The sequence below is a fragment of the Nycticebus coucang genome, chromosome 21, assembly GCF_027406575.1.
Source record: "Nycticebus coucang isolate mNycCou1 chromosome 21, mNycCou1.pri, whole genome shotgun sequence".
In the NCBI taxonomy this organism is placed as follows: Eukaryota; Metazoa; Chordata; class Mammalia; order Primates; family Lorisidae; genus Nycticebus; species Nycticebus coucang.
In genome coordinates this window covers 14,898,060-14,916,229 of record NC_069800.1, presented here as the reverse complement: position 1 = coordinate 14,916,229, position 18,170 = coordinate 14,898,060, and the positions used below count along the sequence as shown (strand labels likewise).

Below are 18,170 nucleotides of genomic sequence, written 5' to 3'. Positions count from 1 at the left end.
CTTCTGTTCCATGTTAAAGTCAAGCCCTGGAGTGTAATCAAGCAGACGTAAAAGTGAGGTGGGCTGGGAAGACGACCAACAACTGGGACGGGACCACAGAACAAGGACGTAACTCAATAGCGCGGCCATGGTGACCAAGGAGACATTTCATTCCCTTTGTTTTACCCAAGCCTGCAACAACCGAGCAATTTAATGTTGGTGAATTTGAGCACCCCAGAGTGTGAGCTGGCTGAGCCAGGAATGCTGAAGGAAGCTTGTCCAATGACTGTGCTACTCCAGGCTCTCTGCTAATTCCACCCATCTAATTATTCTTTTACTTGTATTTTTCCCAAAATAAAAACAGCTATTTTTTTCCCTATTAAAAAATGCTTTTCATGCGGTGCCCATAGCTCAGTGGTTACAGTGCCAGCCATATACACTGAGGCTGGTGGGTTGGAACCTGGCCCGGGCCTACTAAACAAGAATGACAAAAAGAACAATAAAAACAAAATAGCCAGGTGTTGTGGGGGGCACCTATAGTCCTAGCTCCTTGGGAAGCTGAGGCAAGAGAATCATTTAAACCTAAGAGTTAGAGGTTGCTGTGAGCTGTGACACCACGGCACTTTACCCAGAGAGACAGCTTGAGACTCTGTCTCAAAAAAAAAAAATGCTTTTCAAAGGGAAATTAAAAAAAAAAAAAAGCGTAAAGAAGAAAGAGACCATCACCTGTATTGGGCCATCTCTAATCACCCCATTGGGAAAAGAGCGTCTCGGCATTATCCAGCCAGATGGATTTTGTCCGTAATTCTATGTTATATAACTGTTCATTAGTGCACCCACATGTGTTAACGTGTGTGAGTTCAGAGAACACACACTGTTTCACAACTTGCTTCCCACCTAAGAACATGTCACTATATTGATGTACTGACATACACTATGTTACCATATACCATGCCCCTCAGGAAGTGCAGGCCAGGGTCCCCCGCGATGGCTGCACAGCGGGCCAGGGTCCCCTGTGTCGACTGCACAGCATCCCATTGCACTGGTGTCCTGTGCTCTGTTCGCCCCGCCCACAGCTGATACACGTTTGGTCTTTTGTCCACTGCTCACTATTTATCTGATGCTGCCAAGAACCTTCTTTTATGTATACCTGATTGTTTCTTTGGGTCAATTCCTAGAAGTAGAAATGCTGAATCCAAGAGTTTTGATTCTTCGGTGTCGATGTATACATTCAGATGGCCTTCCAGAAAGGGTGAGTCGTTCCTTTTCCTCCTGTGCTTGTCGAAGCCCAGTGGAGACAGCTGGTCAGTAGGAAGCCGGAGATGGTAAAGGGGAAGTGAATGTGAGCACAACGTCCATGCCCCTGCATTCCGGAAAGACAGAGCGCGGCAGCTGGGAAGAGCTGGGTTTGTGCCGGAAGACGCATTAGAAACCTATTGATCTATTTTCAGCCTGAGGAAGTTGAAGCCCAGAGAGGTGAGGCAACCCCCACCCACGGCCAAGATCCCACAGTTGGCAAGTCTCATAGGCTACATAGCCACAAACTTAAGGGATAATTTTCAGAAAGAGAACAAAACAGGACTCTCATACAAACACGTGGTGAGCATGTGTCAAAGATTGATTTAACTTGTTGATGAGAAAACCAACAGGATATTAAAGCTGATTCCAGGTGGCAGAGACTGGATAATACAGTCAGTGGGCAACAGAATAACACTTTTGACATCTATCGTGAGCCAGCTTTACACATCTAACTTTGTAAGATTAGACATAAGCTTGATATTGCCAACATTCAATAATTTTTTAATTGATACATAATAGACATGGTTTGGGGGTACATGTGATGATTTAATACATTCATGTAATTTGTAAAATTCAAATCAGCGTACTTGAGATATCCATCATTTGAAAGCAATATTTTAATCTTCAGACAATGCAATTTCATATAGTTCAACCTCATATATTGCCCTAAAGACATAAAGGGCAACAAAACTAAAACCCTTGGGGTTGTACCAGACAAACGTCATCTGCAACTTCCATAGGTCACTGTCTGACTTTATAGATCCTGGGATCTAATCAAAAGAAAAGAGTCAGAGAAAATGACATCCTAGATGACCCTTCGGTCAACTTGCTAAACAGCGCCCAACTAGGAGTTTGAAAGGGAATTTTGTTTTGCTTTATTTCAACCTTTGCATAGTTTTCTAAATTGTAGGAACACCCTTTTGTGCTGAGCTGATGTGTGGGTGGGCAAGGTTTTGGTGGTGAACCTACCCCAGCCATTTCGAGTAGAGATGGTCTGGAGGCTGGACGGATAAGAGGGCACCACGGTCAGACGTGGCTCTCGTGTCCAATGGGGTGGCTCAGGTCTGTGGTCAGCAGGGAGCTGGACAGAGGCACCTGCCTGCTGTGCAGAAACCTGCTCCCGCCTGGCTGGTGCACGTGTCATGGCCAGACACTTCCCAACGGGCCTTCTTACTCTTGGTCAGACCCCGAGCCCCTATTTTATAAATTCTGGGGTGCTAGTCCCCCCACGCAGCCCGTTTGTCCTGTCACTGACAAGACTCGCAAACATGTCACTCATGTTCCACCTGTACACCCGCAGTCCCCTTCAACTTGAGCTCCATGAAGACACAGCTCACTGCATTTCAATTTTAAGATTTTCCAAATTGATTGAATTTGAAATCGTTTGTATCCCCTGGCCAGAGATGTGTAAACTTGGCAGCTCTTTTTCCCTTGATAGCATATAAAACAAGGGTGTGTCTTGTAACTGAGAGCATCTTAAATCTGATGGAGCATATGTGTTTTTGTTTTTCTTTCCTGTCATAACCCCAGAGCCCAATGCTTAATAAATACTCTATGAACGTTTCTTGCAAATGTAAAGCAAAAGATGCAAAATCAAACTTAAAACACGAATGCTAACACCGGGCTGTAGAAAACAAGAACCTTGTTCTTCATAGCGCCTCGCTCATTTTGCTTATTACTGCACCTCAAAACAAAGCCACCAGCAGGAGCATGGGGCTGTGACTTCCAAGGTCATGGACTAACCCAGCACAATACTGCCTCAGACAGTGTATTTGGTATATTGCACTACAGATATTGTATGTACCTTTTAAAATTCTTTTTCTTTTTTTTTCTAAGGATGCATCAGATAGAAGGTTATATATCAGAGAGTCTGCTTGCAAAGTAATTTTAAACATAGTTAAAAAAAGAAAAAAATGAAACTCTGGGGTAGGCCTCTGGGAATTGCACCAAGTCCGTGGGGCTGTCTAAATACTGTCTCCCAGCACGTGTTGGTGAGGAGTGTCCGGCAAGGTGGAGCCCACTTTGGTCTCTTTTTCTTTTTTTTTTTGAGATGGAATTTCTCTCCCAGGTAGAGTGCAATGGCGTCAGCCTACCTCACAGCAACGGCAAACTCCTGGGTTCAAGTGATCCTCCTCCCTCAGCCTCCCCAGTAGCTGGGACCTCAGGTGCCCTCCATGACACCCAGCTAATTTTTCTGGGTCTTTATGTAGAGACTGGGTCTCACTCTTGTTTGGGCTGCTCTCAGACTCCTGAGCTCAAGCCATCTTCCCATCTTGGGCTCCCAGAGTGCTGGGATTACAGGCGTGAGCTACAGCACCAAGTCCAAGGACAATGACAGTGTTTTAGCAGGCCCGGGCCGGGTTTGAACCTGCCACCCTGGGTGTATGTGGTTGGCATTGTAACCACTGTGCTACAGGCACTGAGCCAATGACGAGAGTGTTTTAGGCAAGTGGTTTATGCTCAGTGAGAACTTCACCAAGAACCAGAAGAGAATCGCTGCATCCTGGACATGCAGCCACTGTGGTGTTGCTGGGTGGTGCATGATTGGAAAATCTCAAGCAGTCTCTTTTTAGTGGTTACCACAATTTCAGCTACTTCTCCATCCCATCCAGCTGGGTTTATTATAATGGACCGGTCAGAGCTCCTCCATGTCCTGACTTTACCCCCATCTGGAAGTAAAATAAACAGAGAAGTCCCCAAGAGGAACGTGAAGAGGGAAGAGCCCTTGATTTATTCACCCAGGGACGGCTCACAGCTCTGAGGACACAGCTCTGAAGGAAGAGACAGAATTTCTGTGGAGTTTCCACCCAGGTGGGGCTGGTTGGGGGAGCCTCTGGCTGCAGGAGGAACCCACAGGCAGGCCCACCAGCCATGAACGGTGAAAGAGGGGCCAGGCAGGAAGGTTGGGAGTGTCTTAGGGCAGGTTCCCCGGAAAAGATTTGCAGGAAAGTGGCCTTCAAGGAGAGCTCCCAAGAGAAACCCACAGTGAAGGTGCAGTGGGGGTGAGGGAGGGAAGAGATAAGACAAGTGTCCAACACCAAGTGAAGTCCCTGGGTTGGCGTCACTTTGGGTCCATCGTAAAGGGAGCTTGAGAACGGTGCAGGCTTCACCTCTGAATGGTCCTGATCAGAGCTGGGAAGCTGGAGTAGTTTATACTTCAGCAACCAGCAGTCACAGATCCAGGACTGACCGTGGGGCTCTTCTTGGTCACTGTGCACCAGACGAAGCTGGTTCCTGCAGCATGAAGGTCTCCTCCAGCAAGGGATGTGCAGCTGGCCATGTGGGACGTGGGTCTTGTCTCCTGAACACCCTCCAGAGGACCGGGAGGCCCCTCTGATGGCGGTGCTGGTCGTGAGCAAGGCCACTGCATGGCCTGATGCTCCCAGGGATTTTCAGATCTAAGGAAGGTCCAGGAAGTCAGTGCCATGGAAACCTCGTGTGTCCATGCCTTGTGATCCCCCAGGAGACACCCACTAGGGGCAACGGGTCCTTAATTTTCTGGGGCATCTCTAATTGTAAATATTCTGTCCACTGTAAGTATATCCATGTTTCTCAGATCCCATGTCCCTGTAGAATTAAAATGCCTGCAGGGATCACAGGAGGTGGTGGTGTTCCTGGGCATTGCATAAAAGGCCCGCGTCCCTAGCAGATACGTTAGCCAGCACGCTGTGCCACATGCACCCCACCCTGTACCCCAGGGGCTGTTTGTCTTCCGTGGGGGTGAAGTTACTGAGCCCTCCCCACACCTGCTGAGGGCCTGAGACACCACAGTGGCCTCTCAAGCCACCTGGGAAACAGGCCTCGTCATGCCCTCCATTTACGGATGAGGGAATGCAGGGGCCAAATTCTTTACCCAAGGACCCCCGGCTTGAAGCAGCAGAGCTGAAGGTATTCCAACCTAGGCACTTAGTCAAAATTCTGCTTTTATTTATTCATTGATGCATTTATTTTTTAATTTTTTGAGACAGAGTCTCACTCTGTTGCCCAGGCTACAGTGCAGCAGCCTTACACTCCTGGGCTCAAGCGGCCCTTCTGCTTCAGCCTCCTGAGTAGCTGGGGGCATCTGCCACAACACCCAGCTGCTTTTTATATTTTTAGTAGAAATAAATAGGGTCTCACTCTTGCTCAGGCTGGTCTCCAACTCCTGAACTCAAGCAATCCACCGGCCTCTGCCTCCTAGAATGCTAGAATTATAGGCGTGAGCCACTGCACCTGGCCGAAATTCTACTTTTTCAGTATCAAAGTATTCATTTGTGGAGATACTACCATTTGGTACTTTGATCTGAAAAACGGAAAGTTGCTCACAACAAAAACTTCCTTTCACTTATCTCAGAGACGAGGATAGGCTGGGCGACTCACTGCCTTGTTTCCTACGTAGCTGTTATTTGAGGTATGTTGTTGTCTTAATTCTAAAGGAGAAAATGGAAAAAGGTGGCAGTTTGAAACAACAGAGCTAAGATGGACAATTGGGTAAATGAAGGGCAGAGCTCTAGCTCCTAAGGACACCTTCAGTCTTTGGGTGAATTTGAAAAAGACGGCCCTCTGGGCACAGTCCTTGGCCTACAAAAGGTGCCTCAGGCAGATGTAGCCAACTCAGGTGCCGCAGGGCTGGGCCTTGGGGAACCATCCATTGGTCCTATGTCATAGTTGTTCTCCGCTTTCACGCACAGAGTAATCCAGATGAATGGAAGGCCTGAAAGTGAATAAGTACGTGTGTGTGAACAGGTAAACTATGTATATGGACAGTAAAGTCTAAGGAGAAAATAGGAGACTGTTTATTACTACAAGGAAGCAAAAGACATAATAAAAACTTCAATAAATTTGATTTTATCCTCAGCAGAAACTTAACAACATTTTAAAAAGTAGATAACCAGTATGAGAAAAAATACTTGAAATACCCGAGACAGTGGATTTGTATCTGCAATGTGGGCAACGTCATAAGAGAAAAATGAAAAAAAAGTTGGCCCTGAATCAAGGCCAGCAGTTTGCTGAAGCTGTTGGTTTCAAGCAGGAGCCTAAAGAATTATCTTTCTATGGTCTTTTGGCCATTTCAGAACTTTGGAAATGTAATGGTCAACTCATTAGAAAGAAACAGTATGCGTCATTGGTGATAGATGTAGGCTAGTGTGATTTGTAGTCTTAATACTGTCGGGTTCCAAAATACCCATAAAATATTACTATATTTATCTCACAAGGATATTTAAGTTATTTGTTAGAATTATAATGCTGTTAAATCTTAATTACAGCTCCCCAAAATGACTGTGGGTTTTTACCCAAAATAAAAAGATAATTCTACAGTAAAAAAAAAAAAAAGAAAAGAAAAATGAAACAAAACTCAAATGGGCAACAAATAAATGAACGGGCAATTCCTTGGAAAAGGAAATGGAAACAGACAACAAAACCACAGATATGGCAAAGCAAATTAAAACACATCGTTTCTACTCATCAGATCGGCCAAAGCTTAAAAGTCTGGTCATAGCAAACATGAACAAGTGGCACAGACACTGTGACAGGTGGCCAGCAGGGCAGTACAGAAGGACACAGCCCTGGTGCCTTTCACAGTGCTCAGGGGGGCACACACAGGTGTCTGTCACAGCACTGCCTGTGACAGCTCCACACTGGAAACGACTTGAGTGTCCATCAGAATAGAGCGATATATGGATTGTGGAATGTCCCCATGGTGGAAAACTATTACCACTTAAAATAAATGAAGGAGGTCTTCACGTATCAGCGTGGATTAATCGTGCAAGGTTTTGCTGAGTGAAGTAAGTGAGCCATACATCAGTACAAAGCCAGTGAGTGAGAAAAGCCCAGAAGGATTCTGCCTAAGTACAAAGCACAGGGACCTGATAATAGTGACATCTGAGCAGGTGAAAGCGATTATGGAAGCTGGCCAACAGAGAGTCCTTTTGACCACAGTCATTTATTTTTCTAGTTGGGAATATGTTCAGGTATTATGTCTGATAATTAAATTTCAAAAATACAAGTGCAAACGCCCTTGAGAAGTAAAACGCACAAAGCTTTGCTTTTTTTTTTTTTTTACATTAATATGAGAGTACAAACAATTAGGTTACATTGTTTGCATGTGTTAGGTAGCGTCCAAGTTATAGTTATAGTTATAGAGGACTATAGTTATAGTCCTCTCCTGTGCCATCTACCTCCACATGGTGCCGGTCAGGTGAGAGCCCACCGTCTCCCCACGCCTCCCCCCATTGAGTTTAACTGTTTTTCTCCCCTGTGAGCATGTAGTTGTTTATCTCCTGGTTTCGTGTTAGCATTGAGTACATTGGATACTTGCTTTTCCGCGCTTGTGATACTTTACTAAGTAGAATGTTCTCCGATTCCATCCAGGTTAATACAAAAGTTGTAAAGTCTCCATCTTTTATGGCTGAATAGTATTCCATGCTACTAGCGATAAACATTCTAGTGCAAATGTCCTTATGATAAAATGACTTTATTTTCTGGGTAGATACTAGTAACGGGACTGTGGGATTGAATGGAAGGTCTGCTTTTAGTTCTTTGAGGATTCTCCCTCCTTTTTTCCAAAGAAGCTGTATTAGTTTGCAGTCCCACCAGCAGTGTAAAAGTGTTGTTTTCTTCATACCCTCACCAGCATCTGCAGCTTTGGGACTTTGTGATGTGGGCCAGTCTCACTGGGGTTAGGTGATATCTCAGGGTGGTGTTGATTTGCATTTCTCTGATGAGAGGCCATGAACATTTTTCAAAGATTTTCTTTTTCTTAAAGGCCAGGTTCTTCCCAGATGCTGCCACATCCCCCCACCTCACACTTGTAATCCCTCTACAAGTGGCAGGGAGGAGCCTCCATTACCTTTTTGTTTTCATAGTGACTGTTCCTGGGGACAAAGGTCATTTGAACATTTGGAGGAAGCCCATTATTTTCCACACTACTTTAGAAAACCCCGACATGGAATGTAGCCAGCAGGCACCCGCAGCCCCGCAGAAGCAGATGGGAGAGAGAGATGTCTGGGTCATGCAGCGTTTAGGGCCTGGAGGCAGGTCTCATCCCACTGGTGCCGGGAGTGTCAAGGCCCAACACACCTCAAGGCCAAGTTGAAGCATTTGGGGAATAGAAATTCCATAGCTGGCAACCAAGGGCTTGACTTTTCCCACACCCTAGGTTCCAAGTCTTCATGGTATCAGCAAGACATCCCTCTACAAACCACTGATAACATTCCTGAGACGTGGAATTTGAAGAGTGCTGTATCAGAACTTACTCTATAAGCACTTTCTTGTTTTATTTTTACTTGACCTTCAATGGAATTTTTCTCTTTTTATCTAACCCTAAAAGAAAGAAAATAAGATTTGGGGGCCCTCCCTTTTCCCTTCTCCCACCAGCCTCCCTTATCACACAGTATATAGATTGTTTCTCCCCATTACAGGAGAAAAAATAGCACCTAGTGGGCAAGTCTCTTGATGAGAGTCTGGGGAGACAGGCAGAGGGACACTAGACTGGTGCTCTGTAATGCCCGGTCTCTGCTGCTGGTGATTAAATGGTCTCCAGGCCGGGAGGCGTAGAAGTTCATTTTTGTCTTTCAGCATCAGCTCTCCACTTAATAATAATCATCATTAATATAAAGTTATAATTTGAATATGGAGAGAAGTAGGGAGCACTTTGGTGCCTGTTACAGTGTTTTAATTTCCTTGTCCTTTTTTTTTTTTTTTTTTATTGTTGGGGATTCATTGAGGGTACAATAAGCCAGGTTACACTGATTGCAATTGTTAGGTAAAGTCCCTCTTGCAATCATGTCTTGCCCCCATAAAGTGTGACACACACCAAGGCCCCACCCCCCTCCCTCCGTCCCTCTTTCTGCTTTCCCCCCCATGACCTTAATTGTCATTAATTGTCCTCATATCAAAATTGAGTACATAGGATTCATGCTTCTCCATTCTTGTGATGCTTTACTAAGAATAATGTCTTCCACGTCCATCCAGGTTAATATGAAGGATGTAAAGTCTCCATTTTTTTTAATGGCTGATTAGTATTCATGGTATACATATACCACAGCTTGTTAATCCATTCCTGGGTTGGTGGTCATTTAGGCTGTTTCCACATTTTGGCGATTGTAAAGTGAGCTGCAATAAACAGTCTAGTACAAGTGTCCTTATGATAAAAGGATTTTTTTCCTTCTGGGTAGATGCCCAGTAATGGGCTTGCAGGATCAAATGGGAGGTCTAGGTTGAGTGCTTTGAGGTTTCTCCATACTTCCTTCCAAAAATGTTGTACTAGTTTGCAGTCCCACCAGCCATGTAAAAGTGTTCCCTTCTCTCCACATCCACGCCAGCATCTGCAGTTTTGAGATTTTGTGATGTGGGCCATTCTCACTGGGGTTAGATGGTATCTCAGGGTTGTTTTGATTTGCATTTCTCTAATATATAGAGATGATGAACATTTTTTCATGTGTTTGTTAGCCATTCGTCTGTCGTCTTTAGAGAAAGTTCTATTCATGTCTCTTGCCCATGGATATATGCCCTTTTTAATCCTCTGACAACCCTCCCTTATTTGCAGCAGCCTTGGCTTTGGGGATTTAGGGATGGGGGCAGCCAGATGGTCTCAGCCACTTGCCCAGGGTGATCTAGCCAACAGGGAGTCCAGACAGGATTTGAAGGCAGGTCTTTCTGAGCCCAAAGCTGGTGTACTCACCACTGCTCCACGCTGCCAAGCCACCAGGAGCTGCACGCCAGCCTGTACAAGGCTATGTGAAGAGCAGTCTGCCTACAGAGAAATTACTCATGATGATTACAAAATGGCACAGATTAGCATGGAGTCCTGGACCAGACTAGCACTCAGCAGGCCCAGCCTTGCCCAGACTCAGCTCTGGGTGTGACCTCAGAGGGCTGGGGAGAAGTTAGGCCTCCCTGGATTGTTCTCTTGCCATCTCAGCCAGGGTGCTGGTTTGTGAGCAAAATCACCCAGGTGTATCCTTCAGGCTTCTGGTGGTTTGTTATACAAGAATGCTCACATGTCGGGAAGCCCAGAGGCATAGGGTCCTGAGCAGAATGAGGGAACAGACCCAGAGACCCATTCCCCGGCCTGCCATCCTCTCAGCTCTTGTGGTGTCACCAGCCCCAGCCCGCCCTGCTGCTTCCCCAGAAGTCCCTAGCCAGGCCAGCGGCCCCTCCATCCCGGCTCCCAGGAACAAGCACTTCAATGCTGTGATTTTGGAGACTTGCTGTGCAAAGAGGGACAGGCAGACACAGGTGAGGCCCCGGCATTCTCAGCCAAAGGCAGCTGTGCTCTTTCTGCGTAAGGTGACTGTCTCTCAGGCTGGGGCCATTGTCACTGCTTGAGAGTTTTCTGGGAATGACACAGATGTGCTGAGGTTTCGGTGTAAGAACCACTGTCTCACCAACCTGGCACCTGGTAACCTGGCTGTGCAGGATGACAGCGGACTGGCTCCATCCGATGCTGCTGTCCCAGGGGCCCACACCCTCCCTGGGCGCCATGCATGGCCAGAGCATACCGCGCTTACCAGCTCTGCAGATGCTTGGGCAGCCCCTCACCCCTGCTCACAGGGTTCCGGACAGTTTCAGGTGTTGGGGGCTCACACCGTGTGGGGTCTGGAGGAGCTTCAGTTGGTAGCACCAGCTAAGCTGAGGCAAAAACTGGCCTCCTTTGGTGGATGTCTGCAAAGAAGGTAATCTGGAAGAACCAAGTGTAAGGAATGAGATCAGAAATCTGTAGGAATTAAAAACAAACAAATAAACAAACACCGGCTTTGGGAACATGGTGAGAAACACCCAAAATCCCATCAGTGGGGCCGGGCAGGACCTCAGAGGGGAGGGAAGGTTTTGTGCTGATAAGTTTTGTGGTGGAGAGGGCTGTTGGGTGTATAAACCCCTGGCCCTGAACACTAAACTGGAGCATTTGTGAGGTGACTCCCCCTGTGCTGTCAGCCAGGTGAGTCAGGATGAAATGGAGGGGGAGGGATAACTGGAGGGGCTGAGAAAAATGCCCATTCCCAGCAGGGAAGGTGCCCGGTGCCCTGGGCTCCCATCAGCTTCCTTCTGCCGGCAGCCAGGTGGCCTCGGGGAGTGGGAGGCTCAGATTGCAGGCTCTTGTTCCTGCCTAGAGGAGGAAGCCAGGGTGGAATTTGGAGGTGTAGAGGTGTGGCCAAAGATGTTGGCAAAGGCGGTCCTGGGGGGAAGCAGCCTCCCAAGCGGGCAGCGGCTCTTCTCCTGGGAAGGCCACTGGGTTTTTGTGTTCAATTTGATATGGTGACCTGAGGGTGATGGAGGTGGGGAGGGGACTGCACCCAGTAACCTGTCTTCCTGCTGGGTGTAGCTCCTCTCTCCTGTGGCTGGACCCCGGGCAGGGCTCTGCTACCTGGGGAGCTTAGTGTGGCTCCCCTGCCCTGGACCATGGCCAAGCCCTCAGCAGAGGAGGGGCTGCCGCAGAGATACCGAGACTCCCCTGAGCCCCCCAGTTTGCTTCCTTTGTACTCCCTCTCCTTCCATTCTCATGTACGCTGGCCTTTCTTTTTCTTCTTTCCTAATAATTTTGATATGAAATATTTTAAGCATATAGAAAATCACACTTTGACATCACTCAGCTCTGTTAAGTCCTATTTCGTTTTTAAAAATAAAATCTCACCAGGGGCAGTTAACACTCTGTACATAGACCCAGTTCTTGTACGTAGTCTCACTGGAGCCCAGGAGATCTGTGCTATGATACACACTTGAGTATAAAGTCTATTGAAACATGTGTGGGGATTATAACCCTAATCTAGGTTGGTGATCACCTCTAGACAGGAGAAATGGATGTGGGTATTCAAAGGTCAAATGGCTCAGCCACTTCCAACATTGTGCTTTGCCAGTAGATTGGACATCCCAGTTAAGTTTGGCATCTGTATGGTGACCTCTCAGGACGGGGGAACCACCAGGTTGCCCAAAGAGAGGTGACCAACCAAGGTCATAAACAGCAGATCAAAACTCTGGTGCTGATCAGTAGTGGAATGGCACCTATGAAGAGCCACTGTTCTTCAGGCTGGACAGCATAGCAAGACCCCATCTCTAGAAAATAAATAAAATTTCCCCAGTGGCAGAGCCCATGCATATTGGGAAGGACTGTATCTATATGTGTACCTATAAAACAGTGTATAGTACAATTTGGCATATCTTTAAAATTGTAATAATGTGTATCTTAATCTAATACAGGCAAAGTGGTACTCTTCCAATATGTAGTCGATATAAAAATTACTGATTTTTTTTGCATTTTTAATTGATATATCATAGTTGCATGCAAGGTGTAATGATCAAATCAGGATAATTGTAATATGTGTCACCTCAAACATGTATCTTTTCTTTATGTTGGGAAAGTTCTGGCTTTAAACTTTATATATTCAATGTAACACTTTTCAACTTACATTCCTCTTTTTATTTTTTATATTTTTTTATTGTTAAATCATAGCTGTGTACATTAGTGCAATCAAGAGGTACAATGTGCTGGTTTCATATACAATCTTAAATATTCTCATCAAACTGTTCAATGTAGCCTTCATGGCATTTTCTTAGTTATTGTACGTAGACATTTGTATTCTGCATTTAGTAAGTTTCACCTGTACCCATTCTAAGATGCACCATAGGTGTGGCCCCACCCATTACCCTCCCTCCACCCTAACATCCCCTCTCCCTTCCCCTTCCTTGGCCCTTTCCCCATAGTCTTGTGCTACAGTTGGGTTATAGCCTTCATGTGAAAGGTATAATTTAGCTTCATAGTAGGGCTGAGTACATTGGATACTTTTTCTTCCATTCCTGAGATACTTTGCTAAGAAGAATATGTTCCAGCTCCATCCATGTAAACATGAAAGAGGTAAAGTCTCCATCTTTCTTTAAGGCTGCATAGTATTCCATGGTATACATGTACCACAATTTGCTAGTCCATTCGTGGGTCGATGGCACTTGGGCTTCTTCCATGACTTAGCGATTATGAATTGGGCTGCAATAAACATTCTGGTACAGATGTCTTTGTTATATTGTGATTTTTGGTCTTCTGTGTATAAACCTAGTAAAGGAATTATAAGATCAAATGGCAGGTCTATTTTTAGGTCTCTAAGTATTCTCCAAATATCCTTCCAGAAGGAACATATTAGTGTGCATTCCCACCAGCAGTGTAGAAGTGTGCACTTTTCTCCACATCCACACCAACATCTCTGGTTTTTGGATTTTGTTATGTTCGCTACTCTTACTAGGGTTAGGTGATATCTCAAAGTAGTTTTGATTTGCATTTCTCTGATCATGAAGGATGATGAGCTTTATTTCATGTGTTTGTAGATCGTGCATCTGTCTTCTTTAGAGAAGTTTCTCATCAAGTCCCTTGCCCACCCTGAGATGGGATCACGTGTTCTTTTCTTGATAATACGTTTGAGTTCTCTGTGGATTCTGGTTATTAGACCTTTATCGGAGGTATAACCTGCAAATATTTTCTCCCATTCTGAGGGCTGTCTGCTTGCTCTACTTATTATGTTCTTGGCCGTGCAGAAGCTTTTTAGTTTGATCAGGTCCCAGTAGTGGATTTTTGATACTGCTTCAATTGCCTGGGGAGTCCTCCTCCTAAAATATTCACCCAGGCCGATTCCTTCAAGAGTTTTCCCTGCACTTTCTTCAAGTATTTTTATAGTTTCATGTCTTAAGTTTAAATCTTTTATCCAGTGAGAGTCTATCTTAGTTAATGGTGAAAGGTGTGGGTCCAGTTTCAATCTTCGACAGGTTGCCAGCCAGTTCACCCAGCACCATTTGTTAAATAGGGAACCTTTTCCCCACTGAATGTTTTTAATTGGCTTGTCAAAGATCAAATAATGGTAAGTAGCTGGATTCATCTCTTGGTTCTCTATTCTGTTCCAGACATCTACTTCTCTGTTTTTGTGCCAATACCATGCTGTTTTGATCACTATCGATTTATAGTACAGTCTCAGGTCTGGTAGCATGATTCCTCCTGCTGTGTTTTTATTGCTGAGTAATGTTTTGGCTATTCAAGGTTTTTTCTGATTTCATATAAAATGAAGTATTATTTTTTCAAGATCTTTAAAATATGACAATGGAGCTTGAATAGGAATTGCATTAAAATTATATATTGCTTTGGGTAGTATAGACATTTGAACAATGTTGATTCTTCCCAGCCATGAGCATGATATGTTTTTCCATTTGTTAACATCTTCAGCTATTTCTTTTCTTAAAGTTTCATAGTTCTGTTTGTAGAGATCTTTCATGTCCTTTGTTAGGCACTACTGTGAAAGGAATAGAGTCCTTGACTGTTTTTTTGGCTTTGTTATTGTTGGTATATATAAAGGCTACAGGTTTATGGGTGTTGATTTTGTAGCCTGAGACATTGCTGTATTCCTTGATCACTTCTAAAAGTTTTGTAGTAGAATCCCTAGTGTTTTCCAGACATACGATCATATCATCTGCGAAGAGTGAAAGTTTGATCTCTTCTGACCCTATGTGGATAGCCTTGAATGCCTTTTCTTCCCTAATTGCAATGGCTAAAACTTCCATTACAATGTTAAAGAGCAATAGAGACAGTGGGCAACCTTACCTGGTTCCTGCTAAGTGGAAATGATTTCACTTTAACTCCATTCAATACAATATTGGTTGTGGGTTTGCTGTAGATGGCCTCTATTAGTTTAAGAAATGTCCCTTCTGACACACCCCAAGGCCCCACCCACCTAACAATTGCAATCAGTGTAACCTGGCTTATTGTACCCTCAATGAATCCCCAACAATAAAAAAATAATAATAATAATAATAGTAAAAAAAAAAAAAAAGAAAAAAGAAATGTCCCTTCTGAAAAAAAATAGGAGTCCTGCCTGGCCTCTTCCCCCTGCCCCCCCCCACCCTGTCTTTCTATACGTGCCACCGTAACGGTACACATGAATGCTCTTTAAGAGCATCAACAGGCTTGGCGCCTGTAACTCAGCGGCTAGGGCGCCACCCACGTGGATCAGTCCTGGTGGGTTTGAATCCAGCCCGGGCCCCACCAGGCAACAATTTTGACTACAACCAAAAATAGCTGGGTGTTGTGGCGGGCGCCCGTAGTAGGCCCAGTTACTCGGGAAGCTGAGGCAAGAGAATTGCTTAAGCCAAAGACTTGGAGATTGCTTTTTCGGCCGGGGCTGTGCTTGAATCCGCCATCTCCAGCATATGGGGCCCGCGCCCCACTCGTTTGAGCCACAGGCTCTACCCCATTGTCCGCTGTGATGATGAAGCATGGTTACATTGGTGAATTTGAAATCCTTGATGATCGCAGAGCTGGGAAAATTGTTGAGAACCTCACAGACAGGTTAAACAAGTGTGGAGCGATCAGCCCCAGATTTGCTGTGCAACTCTAGAAAGATGGCAGAATTGTCTGCTCCCATCCTGCCGGTTTGGTTTCACTGTACTGACAACTTCAGCTGGCATCACGGACCATGAAGAAGCAAGAAGAAAACACATGGGAGGGAAAATCCTATGATTCTTTTTCTCGGGATGTAATACATACTGAACAAAGAAAATGCCTCAATGAAAACAAAACAAAAATAAAAACAAACAAAAAAAGAAATGTCCCTTCTATACCAATTTTCTTAAGTGTTCTGATCATGAAGGGATGCTGGATATTATCAAAAGCTTTTTCTGCATCAATTGAAAGAATCATATGGTCCTTATTTTTCAGTTTGTTTATGTGCTGAATTACATTTACAGATTTACGTATATTGAACCAGCCTTGAGACCCTGGGATAAATCCCACTTGGTCGTGGTGTATAATTTTTTTGATGTGCTGTTAGATTCTGTTTGTCAGGATCTTATTGAGTATTTTAGCATCTATATTCATTAGTGATATTGGTCTATAATTTTCTTTTCTTGTTGGGTCTTTCCCTGGTTTGGGGATCAAGGTGATGTTTGCTTCGTAGAATGTGTTGGGTAATATTCCTTCTTTTTCTATATTTTGGAAGAGGTTTAGTAATGTAAGTACTAATTCTTCTTTAAATGTTTGGTAGAATTCTGACGTAAAGCCATCTGGTCCTGGGCTTTTCATTTTAGGGAGATTTTGTATAGTTGATGCTATCTCAGAACTTGATATAGGCCTGTTCTACATTTCCACTTCATTCTGGCTAAGTCTTGGTAGGTGGCGTACTGGTCACCAATACACCGTACTGGTATTGGTCAATGTCTCTCAGATTTTCATATTTCTGAGAGTAGAGTTTCTTGTAGTATTCATTAAGGATTTTTTTAATTTCTGAGGGGTCTGTTGTTATTTCATTGTTACCATTTCTGATTAATGAAATTAGAGATTTTACTCTTTTTTTTCCTGGTTATGTTGGCCAAAGGTTTATCTATTTTATTGATCTTTTCAAAAAACCAACTTTTGGATTTATTGATCTGTTGTATAATTCTTTTGTTTTCATTTTCATTTAATTCTGCTCTGATTTTGGTTATTTCTTTTCTTCTGCTGGGTTTGGGGTTGGAGTGTTCTTCCTTCTCCAGTTGCTTGAGATGTCCCATTAAGTTGTTAACTTTCTCTCTTTCCGTTTTCTTGAGGAAGGCTTGCAGTGCTATAAATTTCCCTCTTAGGACTGCCTTTGCAGTATCCCAGAGGTTCTGGTAATTTGTGTCTTGATTGTTGTTTCATTCCAAAAATTTGGTGATTTCCTTCTAAATCTCATCTATAACCCATCTGTCCTTCAGCATAAGGTTGTTTAGCTTCCATGTTTTTGTATGGGTATGCAGGTTCCTGTTGTTATTGAGTTCAACTTTTATTCCATGATGGTCTGAGAAGATGCAAGGAATAATTTCTGTTTTTTTTTTTTATTTGCTGAGGATACATTGTGGCCTAGGATGTGGTCGATTTTGGAGTATGTTCCGTGGGCTGATGATAAGAATGTGTATTCAGTTTTGTTGGGATGAAATGTTCTGTAGATGTCTGTTAAGTCCAGATGTTGAATGGCTAAGTTTAAGTCTAAAATTTCTTTGCTTAGCTTCTTTTTGGAGGATCTATCTGCTAAAGGAGTGTTAAAATCTCCAATTACTATGGAACTGGAGGAAATCAAGTTGCTCATGTCTGTTAGAGTTTCTCTTATAAATTGAGGTGTGTTCTGGTTGGGTGCATAAATATTAATAATTGAAATTTCATCATATTGAGTATTACCTTTAAGAAATATGAAGTGTCCATCCTTATCCTTCCTTATTTCAGTAGGTTTAAAGCCTATTGCATCTGCGAATAGGATTGCAATGGCTGCTTTTTTCTGCTTTCCATTTGCCTGGAGTATAGATGACTGTCCCTTCACCTTGAGTCTATATTTGTCTTTTAATGTAAGATGCAATTCTTGTATTTAGCAGATATCTGGCTTGAGTTTTTGTATCCAGTCAGCCAACCTGTGCCTCTTTAGAGGACAGTTTAAACCATTCACATTAATTGAGAATATTGATAAGCCTTTTGAGAGTCTGGTGGACATTTTTAATCCTTTTGCGACTGTGGAAGTTGGAATTTGATCAAAATTTTCTAGGTGGGTTTACTTTTGTGGTGGAGGATTACGCTGGTCTTTATGGAGGATAGGTCTGAGAATATCGTGGAGAGCTGGTTTAGTTATGGCAAATTTCTTCAACATGTGAATGTCATTAAAGTATTTAATTTCTCCGTCATAAATGAAACTCAGTTTAGCTGGGTACAGGATCCTGGGTTGAAAGTTATTTTGTTTTAGATTAAAAGTTGCTGACCATCCTCTTCTAGCTTGACAGGTTTCATCAGAGAGATCTGCAGTTATTCCAGTATTCTTGCCCTTGTAGGTGATGGTTTTCTTTTGTCTGGCTTTCAGAATTTTCTCCTTCATATTAACTGTAGTGAAATTGATTATGATGTGTCTGGGGGAATGTCTTATTTGGGTTGAGTCGTGCTGGAGTTC

General features: G+C 44.0%; 1 protein-coding gene and 1 non-coding gene across 13 annotated transcripts in view; both read left to right on the top strand.

Moving 5' to 3' along the window:
- Positions 1–18,170, top strand: part of RIN2 (Ras and Rab interactor 2) — a 240,440-nt gene that overhangs the window by 144,436 nt on the left and 77,834 nt on the right. The window lies entirely within an intron of this gene.
- LOC128574373 (small nucleolar RNA SNORA2/SNORA34 family) lies at positions 6,239–6,375 on the top strand. The gene has a single exon (XR_008376744.1). It is a non-coding gene; the product is annotated as a small nucleolar RNA SNORA2/SNORA34 family (small nucleolar RNA).